This window comes from Oncorhynchus clarkii, chromosome 1 (genome assembly GCF_045791955.1).
Source record: "Oncorhynchus clarkii lewisi isolate Uvic-CL-2024 chromosome 1, UVic_Ocla_1.0, whole genome shotgun sequence".
In the NCBI taxonomy this organism is placed as follows: Eukaryota; Metazoa; Chordata; class Actinopteri; order Salmoniformes; family Salmonidae; genus Oncorhynchus; species Oncorhynchus clarkii.
This window is the reverse complement of record NC_092147.1, coordinates 68,962,464-68,981,845: the sequence shown is the minus strand read 5'-3', so window position 1 is coordinate 68,981,845 and position 19,382 is coordinate 68,962,464.

Sequence of the window (19,382 nt, the reverse complement as noted above, 5' to 3'; positions counted from 1 at the left end):
CTGGTGTTTGGAGACTTCTGTGCTCACGGCGCTTTGGGCATCTGCGTGAAGCGCGGGAAGAGCGGGGTTATGAAGGAGTGTCAACGTCTCCTGGACAGATATTTGGCGAGGGGAGGGAATCACCCGACACTCACTCACTCACTCATCCTTCCTCCCACCCTCCCTCTCTTTCTCTTTCTCTCCCCTCTTTCTCTCTTTCTCTGACTTCGTAATATCCACGCGGCTCAGGATTTGCACAGGCAGACAACCAGCTCGATGTTTCTGAACCCGGTTCAAGCTTGCCTTCCAAAGTGGCGCTTAGTTTGGCTCTTCAGTGCGCGCGTCTTCAATCACAGCACAGCAGTTGTGTAGAATATTGATTCACTCGGAAACCAAGTATGTGGAATTAGAGAACAGCAACAAGTCCATGGCTACCGGGGAATTGATGTGAGGCTTCAACATAGCAGGGGACAGGCACGTGTGGTGCTGAGGGAAACCTATTCAGAATGAGTTAATCATCTGTATTCTGAAATGCTGCCTCAATATAATACATTTTTCAAACACCTGAAACAGCTTTTTCCTGCAATCTAGACAGACCCATTATAAGTATTATTTTTTTCTGCATATCTAAGCACCAGTCAGGAGGATACAGTCTGTATCCTCCTGACTGGTGGCTCTTTTTTTTTAGAGAAACAAAATATGCTTCTCTGCATAGGAGAAAAATCTGGGTAAAAGTTTGAAAGGAATGTGAGTCTTATTAAGTAGGACTACGTTTAGTTATCACTTGTTTTTCTAAAGTCTGGTACCTTGCCATCAGGCATGCCAGTTAAGATGGTCATAGTAATATTAGGGCTACAGAGAAAAAACTGAGGACAAATGTGACGGGGCACTTTCCCCTTTGCCCGCTATGGGCATGATGCCTCTGCCAGTAATCTTATCCAAAATATCAACGGGCACCCGTGGATTGGGCTTCAATTAAGCAAGGGATAATCAACAAGGGGTTATGCATTCTATGGAAAATAATCAACAAGGTGGAAGGTGTGTTCCACCACTCTCTAGCGGAGACACATTCCCATAATTATATAAAATGTTGCATCAAGTTTAAAAGTACAACTAAATTAAGAACATAACATTTTATGAGTTTTTAGTCAATATGACATGCTTAAACGATAAAATTGAAATATTTGTTGTTCATTTATTGTATTATCATCCAAATATCCGTGTTAAATCCTAACAATGTTATTAATTTAACTCTCCCTCCCCTACGCTTCCATTTTAATGATGGTGAACACAAATTAGATTAGTTCATTCAGAACAAAACAACGTTTATATTACATCACAAATAACTTGTGTCAAAAGAAGAGGACATAAACCTTGGGTAGGTCCAGTTCAGCACTGTCCTCCCTCCTACTCAATGTATCCCAGATTGTCGGACACTCTTGTAGCCTGAATATGGGCAATGAGATTCATCCGTACCCAAAGTTTTTTGGTTTGATTTCCTTCTTCGTTTGTTTTCGTTTCAAATATGACTATCTGCCCTCATGTCTCGTTTATGTACATTTATTTGATAGTTTTGCGTTTAGGGCTGCAGGTCACACGCTCCTCAAAACGCAATTCATAGGCAACAGAGCTTCTCTGCCCACGTGATCTCAAGTGAAACCCCTTATATTCTAGACTATTAACCCTACACAGCAGAATACATTATATCCACACATTCAAATACAGTAGCATCCTTATGAGAGGATATAAAACACCAGATTAATAAATACAGTGGATTTGAGAGGAGACTTGGCTAGAGGAGCACAGCAAGTGACTGTGAGTGTGTAGGTGTGTGTGTGTGTGTGTGTGTGTGTGTGTGTGTGTGTGTGTGTGTGTGTGTGTGTGTGTGTGTGTGTGTGTGTGTGTGTGTGTGAGCATACATGCAGTTGCTGTGTTTATGTCAGATGAGGGAGCTTTATGGACAGGGTGTCTACGAAGATAATGTCTTTCAGGAGTTACTAAGTTACTAGTAGGCCATTACCAAGCCATATCCCCTGCCTCTCTCAGCAGGGCAGAAGCCATCCTGTTCTCTAATATCAGTAAGACCGCAAGCATCTGTGAAACTACTTCAGAAGGGCAATTTGCACAGCATAAGAACCATACTCTCTACATCACTGTTGCGACTGTACCTCTCATTCGGGAGCAGTCCTAGCGGGACCACTAACTGTCCTTTTAGTATTCTGAATCTGCTATCTGTGTCATAACAAAAGTACTCCATCTAGTGGTAACAAGTTGACATCACAAGAAGTCTGGGTTGTCAGTTTACTTGCATGCTTATCATAGCATGAAACTAAGTCCACATTTCACTTTTGCTCTACTGTTACAATAGTCAATATAATCATGGATGCATTCAAAGGATAAGAGTGATAAAGAAGTCTTTAGAAAGGCTTAATTAAATGGGTAAATCCACTCATGAAGCAGCAATGGAGGTCATTAAACTTGCATGTTAGCCTGCAGGTCTCCCTTCAAAGCAGCTAATCTATGCATGCACACAGACATGAACTCCTTTCAATTGTCAGTCATATGGCCTTGTGGGATCTATCAGCAACTCATCTCCTTTTATTCTGTTTCATAAAACCAATGGTTCTACAAAATGAATTAGATGATGCACCAGTTTGGAAAAACTACTAGTAGAAATCATTCAACCATTGGGCATAACACTGCATATGGGGAGTCTAACAGAGCGAGAGAGTGAAAAGGGAATAGAGCGAAAGAGAGAGAGAGCAAATGTACTACAGACAGTGGGAGAGAGATAGATAGGGAGATAGAGCGAGACCGAGACCAGTGAGAGACCAGTTTGGTTCATGGAATGTTTAGGCCTCTCTTCGTCCTGTGCCATATTTTTTCGGAGCTGCAGGAGCATGGCACAGCCATGAGGCAGAGCATGAGGCCAGACAAACTCCCCCATAATGTGTGCCATTAAAATACTGAGGAGATTACATGGCTATCGGGATCAAGGCAGGGCCCCATGAGTAATGAGTCTTAAAACATTAGCAGTGGACGCTAGCGGGAGATGAGCTCCAGACTTGATATGCTCCTTAGCATATTTGCTAGATCCAGGTAATAAATCAGATTATTTTTATAGTAAAGATATTTTTTTTGCACCACAGTGGTCATGATTTTGATACATAGCGAAAAGTTGTGCCAGGCAAGGAGATTGAGCACCTTCTCAACTCCAGCTGAAATAAACTCAGTTCAAGTGAACAGGGTTAGAGTTAGGGAGTTAGGGTGTCACGTCTACTCCCGCTCCTCCCCTCCAGCTTTCGACGTAGCCAGTTTACTAACCTCCAGTCCTGGTAACCATCATTACGCACACCTGTTAATAGTCAAGATGCCACACCTATGTGTTATCAGTCCATGGTCTTTGTTAAGTTCAACTTACCATCTACTTCTTGACTCCCAGTGTCTACATTACAGAATACTGCCTCACAAAATGGAAGCAGCAGGTAATCAGAACATCTCCCAGACGGTCGACGAGCAGAGATACCTACTTTGTCAACACCATGACCAGCTGGCACAACTGGGGATGGCTATGGAAGAGGTTCAACGTCTCAAACCCACGAGAGGCGTTGCCTTCAACTAGCAGAGGATACTCTGCCAGCAGTCGAGCCAGCACATCAGCCCATTCAACAGTCCATCCAGATCAGCGATGCCCGTTTGTCCCTCCTGGATAAATATGATGGCACCCCATCTAAATGACGTGGCTTCCTACTACAGTGCTGCCTCTACTTTGCGCACCAGATGGGAGCGCAAACCACCAAGAGGTCCAAGGTTGCCACGGTCTGCTGACTGGGTGGATGTTGGAATGGGCCATGGCCGCCTGGGAGAGGCGCTAGATTCATGAGGGGTTCATGGTTCTGTTCAAATTTATTTTGGATCATCCACTGGAGGGCAGACGGAGGTGAGAGCCTACTCCAACTACTGCAGGAGGACCAGACTACTTCCGAGTATGAGCTCACCTTCCGGACAGTAGCAGCATCCAGCAGCTGGAATGAGCTAGTGCTTCGGAACGCTATTCAGAAGAGGACTGCGAGGAGGTCCAGACGGAACTGGCCTGTTGAGATGGCAACCTATCATTGGACGCACTCATCACAATATCCATCTGAATAAACTACTTTGGGAGCATCATCATTCATCACTTCTCTCCCTTCTCCAGGGAACCCTTTGAATCAGAGCTGGGGCTTTGTCTCTATTGTGTTCAAGGAGGGCTCCAGCAGTGTCCAGTATGTCCCAACTCCGGATCCATGAGAGCAGAGGGACGGTCACGTGATCTTCCACCTCTTGGGGCAGGTGTGAGTATCCCCTCTTCATCACTTTCTGCCAAACCCTTTTTGGTGTCGATCACACTAGTTGACTGTCCCTCATGTACTGTTTCTACAGCGTTAGTGGATTCCGGTGCCGCGGCAGACTTTATTGACCAGACCCTTGCCTCCTCTCTTAACCTGTTGGATCTCTAGGGGCGCTATTTCATTTTTGGATAAAAAACGTTCCCGTTTAAGCGCGATATTTTGTCACGAAAAGATGCTCGACTATGCATATTCATATTCAGTTTTTGAAAGAAAACACTCTGAAGTTTCAGAATCTGCAAAGATATTGTCTGTAAGTGCCCCAGAACTCATTCTACAGGCGAAACCAAGATGATGCGTCAAGCAGGAAATGAGCAGAATCTCTGAAGCTCTGTTTTCCATTGTCTCCTTATATGGCTGTGATTGCACAAGGAATGAGCCTACACTTTCTGTCGTTTCCCCAATGTGTTTGCAGCATTGTGACGTATTTGTAGGCATATCATTGGAAGATTGACCATAAGAGACTACATTTTCCAAGTGTCCGCCTGGTGTCCTGCGTGGAATTCGGTGCGCAAACGCCAGCTGCTTGTACTTTTCCATTTGATTGAGGGGAGAAACCATGCGTCCACGAACGATATATCATTGAAGAGATATGTGAAAAACACCTTGAGGATTGATTCTAAACAACGTTTGCCATGTTTTCAGTCGATATTATGGAGTTAATTTGGAAAAAAGTTCGCGTTTTGAGGACTGAATTTTCGTTTTTTTTTTGGTAGCCAAATGTGATGTACAAAACGGAGCTATTTCTAATACACAAAGAATCTTTTTTGGAAAAACTGAGCATCTGCTATCTAACTGAGAGTCTCCTCATTGAAAACATCCGAAGTTCTTCAAAGGTAAATGATTTTATTTGAAGGCTTTTATGTTTTTGTTGAAATCTTGCGTGCTGGATGCTAACGCTAATGCTAATGTTAAATGCTACGCTAGCTAGCCACTTTTACACAAATGATTGTTTTCCTATGGTTGAGAAGCATATTTTGAAAATCTGAGATGACAGTGTTGTTTACAAAAGGCTAAGCTTGAGAGATGGCATATTTATTTCATTTCATTTGCGATTTTCATGAATAGTTAACGTTGCGTTATGGTAATGAGCTTAGGTCTGTAAATAGAATCCCGGATCCGGGTTTGGTCGACGCAACAGGTTAACATCACCTCATATCCGCTCTCCTCTCCTTTCCCTCTAATCGGCCATTAGGTTCAGGGACCATCACACACATCACCAAACCACTCACCCTCACGGTGGAGTTCATCCATCCTCATCGCCCTTGGGACTGTGCCATAGACCCGCTTGCAGGCTCTGCGCAGACGCATCTACCCTCTGTCAGTGGCTGAAACTATGGCCATGAAGGAGTACATCCATGCGACACTGCAACAAGGTTTCATCCACACGTCCACTTCTCCTGTGTCTGAAGGATGGAGGGTTACACCTGTGTATTAATTACAGAGGACTCAATGAGATCACCACCAAGTACTGTTACCCTCTCCCGTTGGTGCAGGCAGCCATCGAACAGCTACCTGGTGCCCGGTTCTTTACCAAATTGGACCTGCGGCATGCATACAATCTCATCCGCATCCGGGAGGGGGATGAATGGAAGACAGTTTTTAGCATTGTATGGTCTCTACGAGTACTTGGTGATGCCATTTGGCTTAGCCAACGCTCCGTCAGTGTTCCAGGCATTCGTCAATGAGGTGTTCCGGGACATGCTCAGTCACCAGGTAGTTGTGTATATTGATGACATCCTGGTCTACTCGGCTACCTTGGCAGATCACATCACTCACTTCCACGTAGTCCTGGAACGCCTCCTGGCTAACCAACTGTTTGTCAAGGCTGGGAAGTGCAAGTTTCATCAGGAGGCTGTCTACTTCCCAGGCTACTAAATTAGCCTGCAAGGAGTGAAGATCAAGGAGGTAGATCCGATTAGGTCATGGTCAGTCCCAACCACCATAAAGGTGTTCCAACGGTTTTTGAGGTTTTCCAAATTCTACCGCTGTTTCATCAGGAATTTTAGCACCTCTCAAGGGTGGTCCCCATAGGTTGGTGTGGAGTCCAGCAGCTGATGAGGCCTTCCGCCTACTGAAAGGACGTTTCACCTCATTGCTCAAACACTCAGATCCCATGATACACTTTGGTGGTAGACTCTTCAGAGGTGAGCGTGGAGGCAGTTCTGTCTCAAGGTAATCCACAAATTGTATGTGTGTGTGTGTGTGTGTGTGTGTGTGTGTGTGTGTGTGTGTATTACTTTAAGAAACTGTCCCCTGCAGAGGAATTACTACATCTGCGATCGCGAGCTCCTGGCGGTGAAGTGGGCATTAGAGGAGTGGCGACACTGGCTGGAGGGCACCAAACATCCATTCGTCATCCTCACCAACCATCGGAACCTGGAGTACATACGGACAGTGAGTAGGCGGAATCCGAGCCAAGCAAGGTGGGCCTTTTTCTTTACGAGATTTAACTTCACGCTGACCTATCGCCAAGGTTCAAAGGACGGCAAAGCCAATGTACCATCTCTACGGTTCGGGAGAGGGTCCTGTCCAGAGTGCACACATAATCCCATCCCCCTCGAGTCATAGCTACTGTGATCTGGGACATAGCTGTGGACATTCGCCAGGCTCAAGAGGGAGCCTGCACCCACTACCTGTCCTCCTGAGCACATCTACATTCCCATGAGGATAAGAGATTGGCTGGTATTTCTCATGCTACTCAATCTATCTCCTAGAAGTATTGGTGGCCTACCTTCGCGCAGGACGTTATTCGCTACGTCAACTCCTGTTCTGTATGTTCCCAAACCAAATCTCCCCGCAACGCTCCAGCATGGAAACTCCTTCCCCTTCACATGACTCAGCGTCCTTGGTCTCATCTACACATTGACTTTGTCACTGATTTCCCATCTGACAGTTTCCCCACCACCATTTTGGTGGCTGTGGATACATTTTCCAAATCCTGCTGTTTCATCCCTCTCTGGGCTCCCTACTGCTCTCCAGGTTGCTGAGGTACTGTTCCAGCAGGTTTTCCGGCATTGTGGCCCTCCGGAGGACATCGTCTCCAACCATGGCCCCCACATCTCGGATCTGGAGCGCCTTTATGGAGAAGCTCGGGGTCACGGTCAGCCTCACTTCCGGGTATAGGCCTCAATCTAACAGGCAGGTGACGAGGATGAACCAGGAGCTGGGGAGTCACTGGCAGGGAGAGTGGGCCCGACTCCTTCCATGGACGGAGTACGCCCAGAATTCATTACCTCACTCGTACACTGGACTGACTCCCTTCCAGTGTTCTTGGTTTTCAGCTGGCCCTGGCTCCATGGACCCCGGGCCAGACTGAAGCTCCTGCAGTGAATGAGTGGTTCCGGGGCGCAGAAGTGTGGCGTGAGACTCCTGCTCACCGTCAACCGTCAGAAGGATCAGGCAGACCGCTATTGCAGTGAGACACCATGTTCCATCCTGGGGATTGTGTCTTGCTCTCTACCAGGAACCTCCTACTCCGCCTGCCCTGCAAGAAGCTGAGCCCCCGGTTTGTGGGGCCGTTCAAGGTTCTCCGGAGGGTCAACGAGGTGACGTATAGGTTACAGCTTCCCAGTGACTACTGTATCTCACCTTTTCACGGCTCCCTTCTCAGGCCGGTGGTTCCTGGTCCCCTGGCTGATGCTGGCTTACACCCCTCCGCATCCCCCTGGACGTTGGGAGGTCCTGCCTATGTCGTCAGATCCCTACTGGACTCTGGCCGTCGTGGGGATCGGCTCCAGTACCTTGTGGACTGGGAGGGGTACGGCCCAGAGGAGCGGTGTTGGGTTCTTTTGGAGGATATGGTGGATCCCGACATCTGTGAATTCAATCTTTGAAGCCCAGCCCACTTCTCATCCTCGGGGCCGTCCCTCTGGCCTGTGTCGTCCTGGAGCTGCACGTCAGAGGGGTGGTACTGTCACGTCTCCTCCACTCCGGCGTTCGATGTCGCTGGTTTACTAACCACCGGTCCTGGCATCAATCATTATGCGCTTCATCATGAGGCACACCTGGACACCATTACCTCCCCTTTATCTGGCACTCCCTTAGATTATTTCCTCAGACGGTATTGTTTGTTTCATGTCAAGACACTAGTCTTGTTATATCGTTCTTTGTTATATTAAACTTACTAACTGCACCTGCTTCTCGACTCCCAGCATTTACGTTACATAGGAATACAGTTAGGCTGTGTGGATAATTAGTTCAACCATTGCAGAGCTTAACAAGGTTAACAATGGTTGATGCTTGCAGTAGGTTTATTTGAGGGCTCACAGTATGACACGTCAACTATAACATTGATACCAATTCACATTTATCGACTTACATGATCTATCTACACTGAGTGAACAAAACATTAAGAACACGTGCTCTTTCCATGACAGACTGACCAGGTGAAAGCTATGATCCCTTAATTATGTGACTTAAATCCACTTCAATCAGTGTAGTTGAAGGGGAGGAGACGGGTTAAAGATTTTTTTTTAAGCCTTGAGACATTGTGTGCCATTCAATGGGTGAGACTGTCACGCCCTAATCTGTTTCACCTGTCCTTGTGATTGTCTCCACCCCCTTCAGGTGTTGCTTTTCTCCCCAGTGTATTTATCCCTGTTTCTGGTCTCTGTGCCAGTTCATCTTGAATGTTAGTCAAGTCAACCAGCGTGTTTTTCCAGTACTCTTTTGCTATTCTCTTGATAGTCTTCCCGGTTTTGATCCCTGCCTGACTCTGGACTACTTTCCCTCCTGGCTGCCCTGACCTTGATTCTGTGTGCCCTTTGGTACCTTTTGGACTCTGAACTGGTTTTGACCCTTTTGCCTGTCCACGACCATTCTCTTGCCTTACTCTATTGGCTTAATAAATATTGTAAGACTCACACCATCTGCCTCATGCGTCTGCATCTGGGTCTCGCCTTGTGTCATGATAAAGACGAAAAGATTTAAGTGCCTTTGCCAGGCGCACATATTGAATCGTTTTTTCCCCCTCATCAATCTACACACAATACCACAATGAAAGTTTTTCAGTATTTTTGCCCCAAAAAAGAAAAATAACTGAACTCACATTTACGTAAGTATTCAGAGCCTTGAGCGTTCTTGGGTATAACAATACAAGCTTGGCACACCTGTATTTAGGGAGTTTCTCCCTTCTCTGCAGATCCTCTCAAGCTCTGTCAGGCTGGATGGGGAGCTTCGCTGCACAGCTATTTTCAGGTCTCTACAGAGATGTTCGATTGGGTTCAAGTCTGGGCTCTCGCTGGGCCAGTCATTCAGAGACTGACTTCATGTTACACAATACATGTATGTTTTGTTTGATAAAGTTCATATTTATATCAAAAATATGAGTTTACATTGGCGCGTTACGTTCACTAGTTCCAAAAACATCCGGTGATATTTCAGAGAGCCACATATTTTACAGAAATAATGTAAACTCGTACATTGCCTTGGTCCGTACAATTGCACTTATTTTAGCGCCCCAAAAACGTAATACTTCCAGATCTGTAATGTCAATACCATTATAAAGCACAATATCTCCCCTTTCCAACAGAATCAATTACATGACCTAAACGCTGCCCGTTTCTGCATAATTCAAGCAGGCAATGAGCCCCGTCGGGTCTTTTTAAAAGTGGCGGGTGGGGAAGCGAAACTAATGCGTGATAGTGAGAAGGAGAGATGTGTGGGAAAATAGCTTTTTTTCACTCGATCTGTCCAACTTATCACCATATCGCCTCTAAAATGTAAATAAAACACTATAAAGAGTTTATATCATGTGTCATTACATATTTGAAGGTTTGTGTTGAATTTGAATCTGATTTTTAGGGCGGTGCTAAAATGATCTTAGAAGTAAACAGCGGCTTTGAGAATGATGATCGCATGCAATGATGACGTAAAAAATTACTAGGTATCCCCCCTCTTACCCCCGTCACTGTCCATTTCTTGTTTTTAAAGGATGATAGAAGTGCTACACCTGGTGGAGAGAGATTGGAAGACAGAAATAGTTGCTTTATGCGTGCTGTACGTTACGACATGACACGTCAAGATGTAACGGAGGGCCAGGTATTTTCAACTTTTCTCCAATACTATAGAGCCATTACCATGTCGATCAATGCTTGAATAGAAACCTAATTCACACCCCCGATGTTGACGTCAACACAGTCGCTACAGTCCCATTAGTTTTCTTTGTAGCCTTGTTTGAATGTTGCGGTTGCGCACATTTGTACGGAATGGGGTGAGTTTACGTTACGTTACACATTATAAATGTCAATGAAAATTCAAGTGTTAGACATGGAAATATAGATATACCTCTCCTTAATGCAACTGCGTCAGATTTCAAAAAAACTTTACGGAAAAAGCAAACCATGCAATAATCTGAGACGGCGATCAGAAAACAAATAAAATGTTCCGCCATGTTGGAGTCAACAGAAATCAGAAATTACATTATAAATATTCCCTTACCTTTGATGATCTTCATCAGAATGCACTCCCAGGAATCGCAGTTCCACAATAAATGCTTGATTTGTTTGATAATTTACATTATTTATGTCCAAGTAGCTACTTTTGTTAGCGCGTTAGGTACACATATCCAAACACTCGTGCAGATCAGGCATAACTTCGGACAAAAACTTCAAAAAGTTATATTACAGGTCTTAGAAACATTTCAAACTAAGTATAGAATCAATCTTTAGGGTGTTGTTATCATAAATCTTCAATAAAGTTCCAACTGGAGAATTCCTTTGTGTCTAGAGAAGCAATGGAACGTGAAATGCGCATGACCAGGAAATGGCTCTCTGCCAGTAACCTGACTCATTCCCCTCTCATTCAGCCCCGCAACTTCATCCATATCCCACTGTGAATTCAATAGGGCCTGGGTTGAAAATCGTCCAACCTCAGATTTCTCACTTCCTGTTTGGATTACTTCTCAGGTTTTTGCCTGCCATATGAGTTATGTTATACTCACAGACATCATTCAAACAGTTTTAGAAACTTCAGAGTGTTTTCTATCCAATACTAATAATACTATGCATATATTACAACTGGGAATGTGGAGTAGCAACTGGGAATGAGGAGCAGTCCGTTTACTCTGGGTACCTCTGGGCACCTTTCATCCAAGCTACTCAATACTGCCCCTGCAGCCATAAGAAGTTAAGACATGAAGGTCTGTAAATCCGGAACATTTCAAGAAGGTTGAAGTTTCTTGAAGTACAGCCGCAAAAACCATCAAGCGCTATGATGAAACTGGCTCTCATGAGGACCGCCATAGGAAAGGAAGATGCAGAGTTACCTCTGCTGCAGAGGATAAATTCATTTGAATTACTAGCTTCAGAAATTGTAGCCAAAATAAATGCTTCACAGAGTTCAAGTAACAGACACATCTCAACATCAACTGTTCAGAGAAGCCTGTGTGAATCAGGCCTTCATGGTCGAATTGCTGCAAAGTAAGCACTGCTAAAGGACATCAATAAGAAGAAGAGACTTGCTTGGGCCAAGAAACATGAGCAATGGACATTAGACCGATGGAAATCTGTCCTTGGGTCTGATTGGACATTTTTGGTTCCAACGCCTTGTCTTTGTGAAACGCAGAGTAGGTGAACGGATGATCTCTGCATTTGTGGTTCCCACCATGAAGCACAGAGGTGTGATGGTGTGGGGGTGCTTTGTTGGTGACACTGTCAGTCATTTATTTCGAATTCAAGGCACACTTAATAAATCTTCTTCAGGCTATGGTCCTTTTAGCTCAATTTCCGCCTGACTGAGGTGCCCAAAGTAAACTGCATGTTGCTCAGACCCTGAAGCCAGGATATGCATATAATTGGTACCATTGGAAAGAAAACACTATGAAGTTTGTAGAAATGTTAACATAACGTAGGAGACTACAACACAATAGATATGGTAGGAGAAAATCCAAAGAAAAACCAACCTGACATTTTTTCTTTGAGAGCCCATGCTCTTCCAATGGAAAGTATAGGGAAATATTTAAATCTAGCTCCCTGTATGCAATTCCTATGGCTTCCACTGGGTGTCAGTAGTTTTTGTTCAAGGTTTCAGGCTTGTTTCTTCCAAAACAAGTAAGAATAATGACTTTTAGTATAAGGACATCTGCTTGGAAATTCGTGTGCGCGCGCCATGAAGACAACGCGCACCTGCAAATATCACTTTCCTATCGAACATACTTATTTCCTTATGAAATGTTATAGTTTGATTACATTTTAGGGTATCTGAGGATTAAATAGAAACATGTTTTGACTTGTTGAAACAAACTTTAGGGGTAGATTTTCAGATTTCTATCTTGGCATGTTGAAAGAGTGGATTACTCAAATCGATGGCACCAACTAAACAGACTTTTTTGGGATATAAAGAAGAATTTTATCTAACACAATGACACTACTTGTAATAGCTGGGACCCGTTGGATGACAATTCAGAGGAAGATTTTCAAAAGGTAAGTGAATATTTAATCATTATTTGTGAATTTATGAAACCGGTGCCGGTGGAAAAACATTTGATGTGGGGCGCCGTCCTCAAACAATCGCATGGTATGCTTTCCCTGTAAAGCCTACTGTAAATCGAACAGTGCAGTTAGATTAACAAGAATTTAAGCTTTCAACCGATATAAGACATTTGTATGTACCTAAATATTTAATATCCATAATTTCTATGATTATGTATTTGAATTGCGCGCCCTCAAGTTTCACTGGAAGTTGTCCCGCTAGCGGGATGCTTAGCCTTATAAATGGCTATCACAACATTCTGCAGCAATACACATCTGGTTTGTGCTTAGTGGGACTATCATTTGTTTTTCAACAGGACAATGACTCAACACACCTCAAGGCTGTGTAAGGGCTATTTGACCAAGATGGAGTGCTGCATCAGATGACCTGGCCTCCACAATCACCCGACCTCAACCCAATTGAGATGGTTTGGGATAAGTTGGAATGCAGCGTGAAGGAATAGCAGCCAACAAGTGCTCAGCATATGTGGGAACACAGATACACACACAAATACATACCTTCCTCGGGATGAGCAGAACGACCCGACTATGTGACCTCATACATTAAGAACAGAGAACAAGCACACACACATGAACGCACATGCACAAACACACACAGATACAGGGCCAGCACCAGAACGAATCAGTTGGACGGGCATTTGGTTTCCATTAGGGGGCACGTTTTTTTCACGGGACCTCCTGTGTGCCCGCGCTTGCTCCAGCACTAACACACCTTGATACAGCTAATTAATGTCACATCTGCTCCTGCTACACCCCCTAGTGGACATCCGGTGTCTCCATGACCTGCAGCCATTCCCCCAGTTCTCTCCCTCTCCCTCTTCTTCACTCTCTGTGTGTGTGATTGTGTGGTTGGAGACAGGTGTGCTGGAGTCAGAGCGGTTCTCCACCAGCTGCAACCCGTTCCATAATCAAGACCTCTGCAAATACTCAGTCCTGCCACTTCCACTCTGCCAGATCATAATCTCCGTTCAGTCAGTTATGCTTCTTGCTATTTGTTGTTATTTAAGATCCTGTATCCTGCTGTGCATGTTTCCTTGCCTGACGCTGCTTCTCCTCACTGCAGTTTTGCCGCTCTGACTCTGGTTCCTATCTCCTCTTCAACATCTCACCACCCTGCTACCCTGTTCTGGATTCAACTCACTCCCTTGGATTCCCCTCTGGACCTGTTTACCCTGTCCCAACTCAGCTCACTCCAATCTCAGCCTCCACATCTGGTTTCCTACAACTCATCCAAGCTTCCCTGTATCTGCACTTCATCTCGCCCTGTGTTAATATAAATATCTTGGTTCATTCATCCCTGTTTCCTGGTCTGAGTCTGCTCTTGGGTTCCCCCTGTCCTGCTCCGCTTAACAATTAAGTTTCTGAGGGGCGACTGATTAGTAAAAACTTGTGTCTTAGTTTGAGACTGGAACAAATTCCTACAGTAATGTGAAATATATTAAGAAATGGTTTTTAAGTAAAATGCCCCTTAAAGATCATTGTAGAAACCCTTTACCTTAAGTTGCTCTATCTGTGTAGTAACGTTGTATTTACACTATTAACAACATTGTATTAGCATTTTAGTCGGTGCATTTTGATTGCATAATATCAAAACTGAATGTGTAATAACAACAATAACACTATTATTATTGAAAACAACAGTCATAATATTATTAATAACAATAATACTAATCATAATAATGGGTCTATAATAATATCATCAGTAAAAAGGTATAAGAGCAACTTGTAAAATGTTACATAAATGGTTTCTAGAAATAAGACAAGGAGAGGAGGCCATTCTAGACTATTCAGAAGCAACCTATGAATACCCAGTCATACACCAGCATGTCTTCTCTCCAGATATATGATCATAAAGTAGGCTATGAATTGCATATTGGGATAAAGATATGTTAAGTATGTATGTTAAGTTGTTTGTTATTCCAAATAAATCTACTGAGAACATGACAACTATTTTCAAATACTTTTAAAAATTAATTTTAAAATGCTGTTTTTCTTACAATGTATTTGAAGTAGTTGTAAATACATACCAATACTTTCCAAATGCATTTCAAAATATATTGCAATATTTTACTACATTTTCAAACAAACCTTATTTGAAAATAATTGAAATACAGCAAATAGTATAAATAGCAAAACAGTGCCATGACAGTGCCATGATTGCTGTATATATGTGATAACTGTTGTATGCTTGCAATGCACAATGATGGAAAAGTACTGGGTAAATGGAGATGTACTGCTTTAGTTCTCAGGCTGAGAATTGTCTGCACCTGCTGATAGTCGCCCAGCCTCAAGGCCGAGATAGTAGAGTGAGAAACCACAGTCTAGACATGTTTTTCTCATCTTAGATACTTTGTATCTAATCCAATGCAACAATGTTAAGGTATGATTGACGGTAGGTTGTCCACACCAACTAGTATAAAGAGTGTTGTCTCCTGTTTTTCCAAACAGATCTTTACTATAGACTACTGAGGTATTCTGTATGTGAATCTCTGTCTGCAATTCCATTTTATTACTAAAGAGTTTTATACCAAGGTTCCTGTGTCATCTATCTGGAAGACTGATTGTTGAAGGAAACTTACATCACCCCATGCAAAAGACCACCCAACATTTGGCGAGCTTGCCAGGAGTGAGTGACCACTGCGTCTGGATGATCTTCGTCCCACTGTGCAGCGCATCAAATTATAAGGTACGCAGACGCCTGTTAATAAACCAAAAGTCTGAAAAGAGAAAAAGCACTGTGTGGTTGATGACTCATTCCAGTATGTAAGTGGCATCTCACTCATGGGGTTGATAATTACATGAACAGTCGATACCTACATTTATGTACTCGCCTGTAATATGATGTATATGTGATAAATGACCCAGAATCCCAGGTGTAATAGTTAGACATTCCTGAGGGTCTAATGGAACCTTGTGTGAGGAACTTGGTTATAGATTAGGATGAACCAAGTCAGTACTGAGGTACTGGGTGACAAGTGATTGAAGGTGTTATACAGTATGTGCATGGTGTCCTTACCTGATGGAAGACACTGAATTTATGTATGGTGTTCTTACCTGATGGAAGACACTGGATTTATGTATGGTGTTCTTACCTGAGGGAAGACACTGGATTTATGTATGGTGTTCTTACCTGAGGGAAGACACTGGATTTATGTATGGTGTTCTTACCTGAGGGAAGACACTGGATTTATGTATGATGTTCTTACCTGAGGGACAACACTGGATTTATGTATGGTGTTCTTAACTGAGGGAAGACACTGGATTTATGTATGGTGTTCTTTCCTGGGGTCTGCTCTGATGACTCTGCCTACCTGTACACAGTAGCGTGTATACATAGATGCCAATAGAAGCCAGGCTTCCCCAAAGAATTGACCAAAAAAAATAATACATCTGTTTCATAGTTTTCCTTCAATTCGCAAGAGGCTGAATCTCTCACACCGGAGAAAGCATCCAAGCGAGTGAAACAGCGTGGAAAAGTCCACAGACCCACTGAAAAAGGCTTTCGGAGCCATCATCGACTCAGTGGGTTTTGTCCAACATGTCTCTTGACCTACTCACTGCCACAGTCATAATCTGGACCTAGTTTTGTCCCATGGAATAAATGTTGTGGATCTTAATGTTTTTCCTCATAATCCTGGACTATCAGACCACCATTTTCTTATGTTTGCAATCGCAACAAATAATCTGCTCAGACCCCAACCAGGGAGCATCAAAAGTTGTGTTGTAAATTCCCAGACAACCCAAAGATTCCTTGATGCCCTTCCAGACTCCCTCTGCCTACCCACGGACGTCAGAGGACAAAAATCAGTTAACCACCTAACTGAGGAGCTCAATTTAACCTTGCGCAATACCCTGGATGCAGTTGCACCCCTAAAAACTAAAAACATTTGTCATAAGAAACTAGCTCCCTGGTATACAGAAAATACCCGAGCTCTGAAGCAAGCTTCCAGAAAATTGGAACGGAAATGGTGCCACACCAAACTGGAAGTCTTCCGACTAGCTTGGAAAGACAGTACCTTGCAGTATCGAAGAGCCCTCACTGCTGCTCGATCATCCTATTTTTCCAACTTAATTGAGGAAAATAAGAACAATCCAAAATAGATTTTTGATACTGTTGCAAAGCTAACTAAAAAGCAGCATTCCCCAAGAGAGGATGGCTTTCACTTCAGCAGTAATAAATTCATGAACATCTTTGAGGTAAAGATCATAATCATTAGAAAGCAAATTACAGACTCCTCTTTAAATCTGAGTATTCCACTCCAAAGTTCACTTGTCCTGAGTCTGCACAACTCTGCCAGGACCTAGGATCAAGGGAGACACTCAAGTGTTTTAGTACTATATCTCTTGACACAATGATGAAAATAATCATGGCCGCTAAACCTTGAAGCTGCATACTGGACTCTATTACAACTAAACTACTGAAAGAGCTGCTTCCTATGCTTGGCCCTCCTATGTTGAACATAATAAACGGCTCTCTATCCACCGGATGTGTACCAAACTCACTAAAAGTGGCAGTAATAAAGCCTCTCTTGAAAAAGCCAAACCTTGACCCAGTGAATATAAAAAACTATCGGCCTATATCGAATCTTCCATTCCTCTCAACATTTTTAGAAAAAACTGTTGCACAGCAACTGACTGCCTTCCTGAAGACAAACAATGTATACGAAATGCTTCAGTCTGGTTTTAGACCCCATCATAGCACTGAGACTGCACTTGTGAACGTGGTAAATTACCTTTTAATGGCGTCAGACCGAGGCTCTGCATCTGTCCTCGTGCTCCTAGACCTTAGTGCTGCTTTTGATACCATCGATCACCACATTCTTCTGGAGAGATTGGAAACCCAAATTGGTCGACACGGACAAGTTCTGGCCTGGTTTAGATCTTATCTGTCGTAAAGATATCAGTTTGTCTCTGTGAATGGTTTGTCCTCTGACAAATCAACTGTACATTTCGGTGTTCCTCAAGGTTCCGTTCTAGGACCACTATTGTTTTCACTATATATTTTACCTCTTGGGGATGTCATTCAAAAACACAATGTTAACTTTCACTGCTATGCGGATGACACACAGCTGTACAGTTCAATGAAACATGGTGAAGCCCCAAAATTGCCCTCGCTAGAAGCCTGTGTTTCGGACATAAGGAAGTGGATGGCTGCAAACGTTCTACTTTTAAACTCGGACAAAACAGAGATGCTTGTTCTAGTTCCCAAGAAACAAAGAGATCTTCTGTTGAATCTGACAATTAATCTTGATGGTTGTACAGTTGTCTCAAATAAAACTGTGAAGGACCTCGGCGTTACTCTGGACCCTGATCTCTCTTTTGACGAACATATCAAGACAGTTTCAAGGACAGATTTTTCTATCTACGTAACATTACAAAAATCAGAAACTTTCTGTCCAAAGATGATGCAGAAAAATTAATCCATGCTTTTGTTACTTCTAGGTTAGACTACTGCAATGCTCTACTTTCCGGCTACCCGGATAAAGCACTAAATAAACTTCAGTTAGTGCTAAATACAGCTGCTAGAATCCTGACTAGAACCAAAAAAATTAATCATATTACTCCAGTGCTAGCCTCCCTACACTAGCTTCCTGTTAAGGCAAGGGCTGATTTTAAGGTTTTATTGCTAACCTACAAAGCATTATATGGGCTTGCTCCTACCTATCTTTCCGATTTGGTCCTGCCGTACATACCTACACGTACGCTACGGTCACAAGACGCAGGCCTCCTAATTGTCCCTAGAATTTCTAAGCAAACAGCTGGAGGCAGGGCTTTCTCCTATAGAGCTCCATCTTTATGGCATGGTCTTTACTGAAGACTCATCTCTTCAGTAGGTTGTATGATTGAGTGTAGTCTGGCCCAGGAGTGTGAAGTTGAATGGAGAGGCTCTGGAGCAACGAACCGCCCTTGCTGTCTCTGCCTGGCCGGTTCCCCTCCACTGGGATTCTCTGCCTCTAACCCTATTACAGGGGCTGAGTCACTGGCTTACTGGTGCTCTTCCATGCCGTCACTTGAGTGGGTTGAGTCACTGACGTGATCTTCCTGTCTGGGTTGGCGCACCCCCTTGGGTTGCGCCGTGGCAGAGATCTTTGTGGGCTATACTCAGCCTTGTCTCAGGATGGTAAGTTGGTGGTTGAAGATATCCCTCTAGTGGTGTGGGGGCTGTGCTTTGTCCGGAGGTATCATCGGATGGGGCCACAGTGTCTCCTGACCCCTCCTGTCTCAGCCTCCAGTATTTATGCTGCAGTAGTTTATGTGTCGGGGGGCTAGGGTCAGTCTGTTATATCTGGAGTATTTCTCCTGTCTTATCCAGTGTCCTGTGTAAATTTAAATATGCTCTCTCTAATTCTCTCTTTCGTTCTTTCTCTCTCTCGGAGGACTTGAACCCTAGGACCATGCCTCAGGACTACCTGGCATGATGACTCCTTGCTATCCCCAGTCCACCTGTCCGTGCTGCTGCCCCAGTTTCAACTGTTCTGCCTGCGGCTATGGAACCCTGACCTGTTTACCCGACGTGGTACCTTGT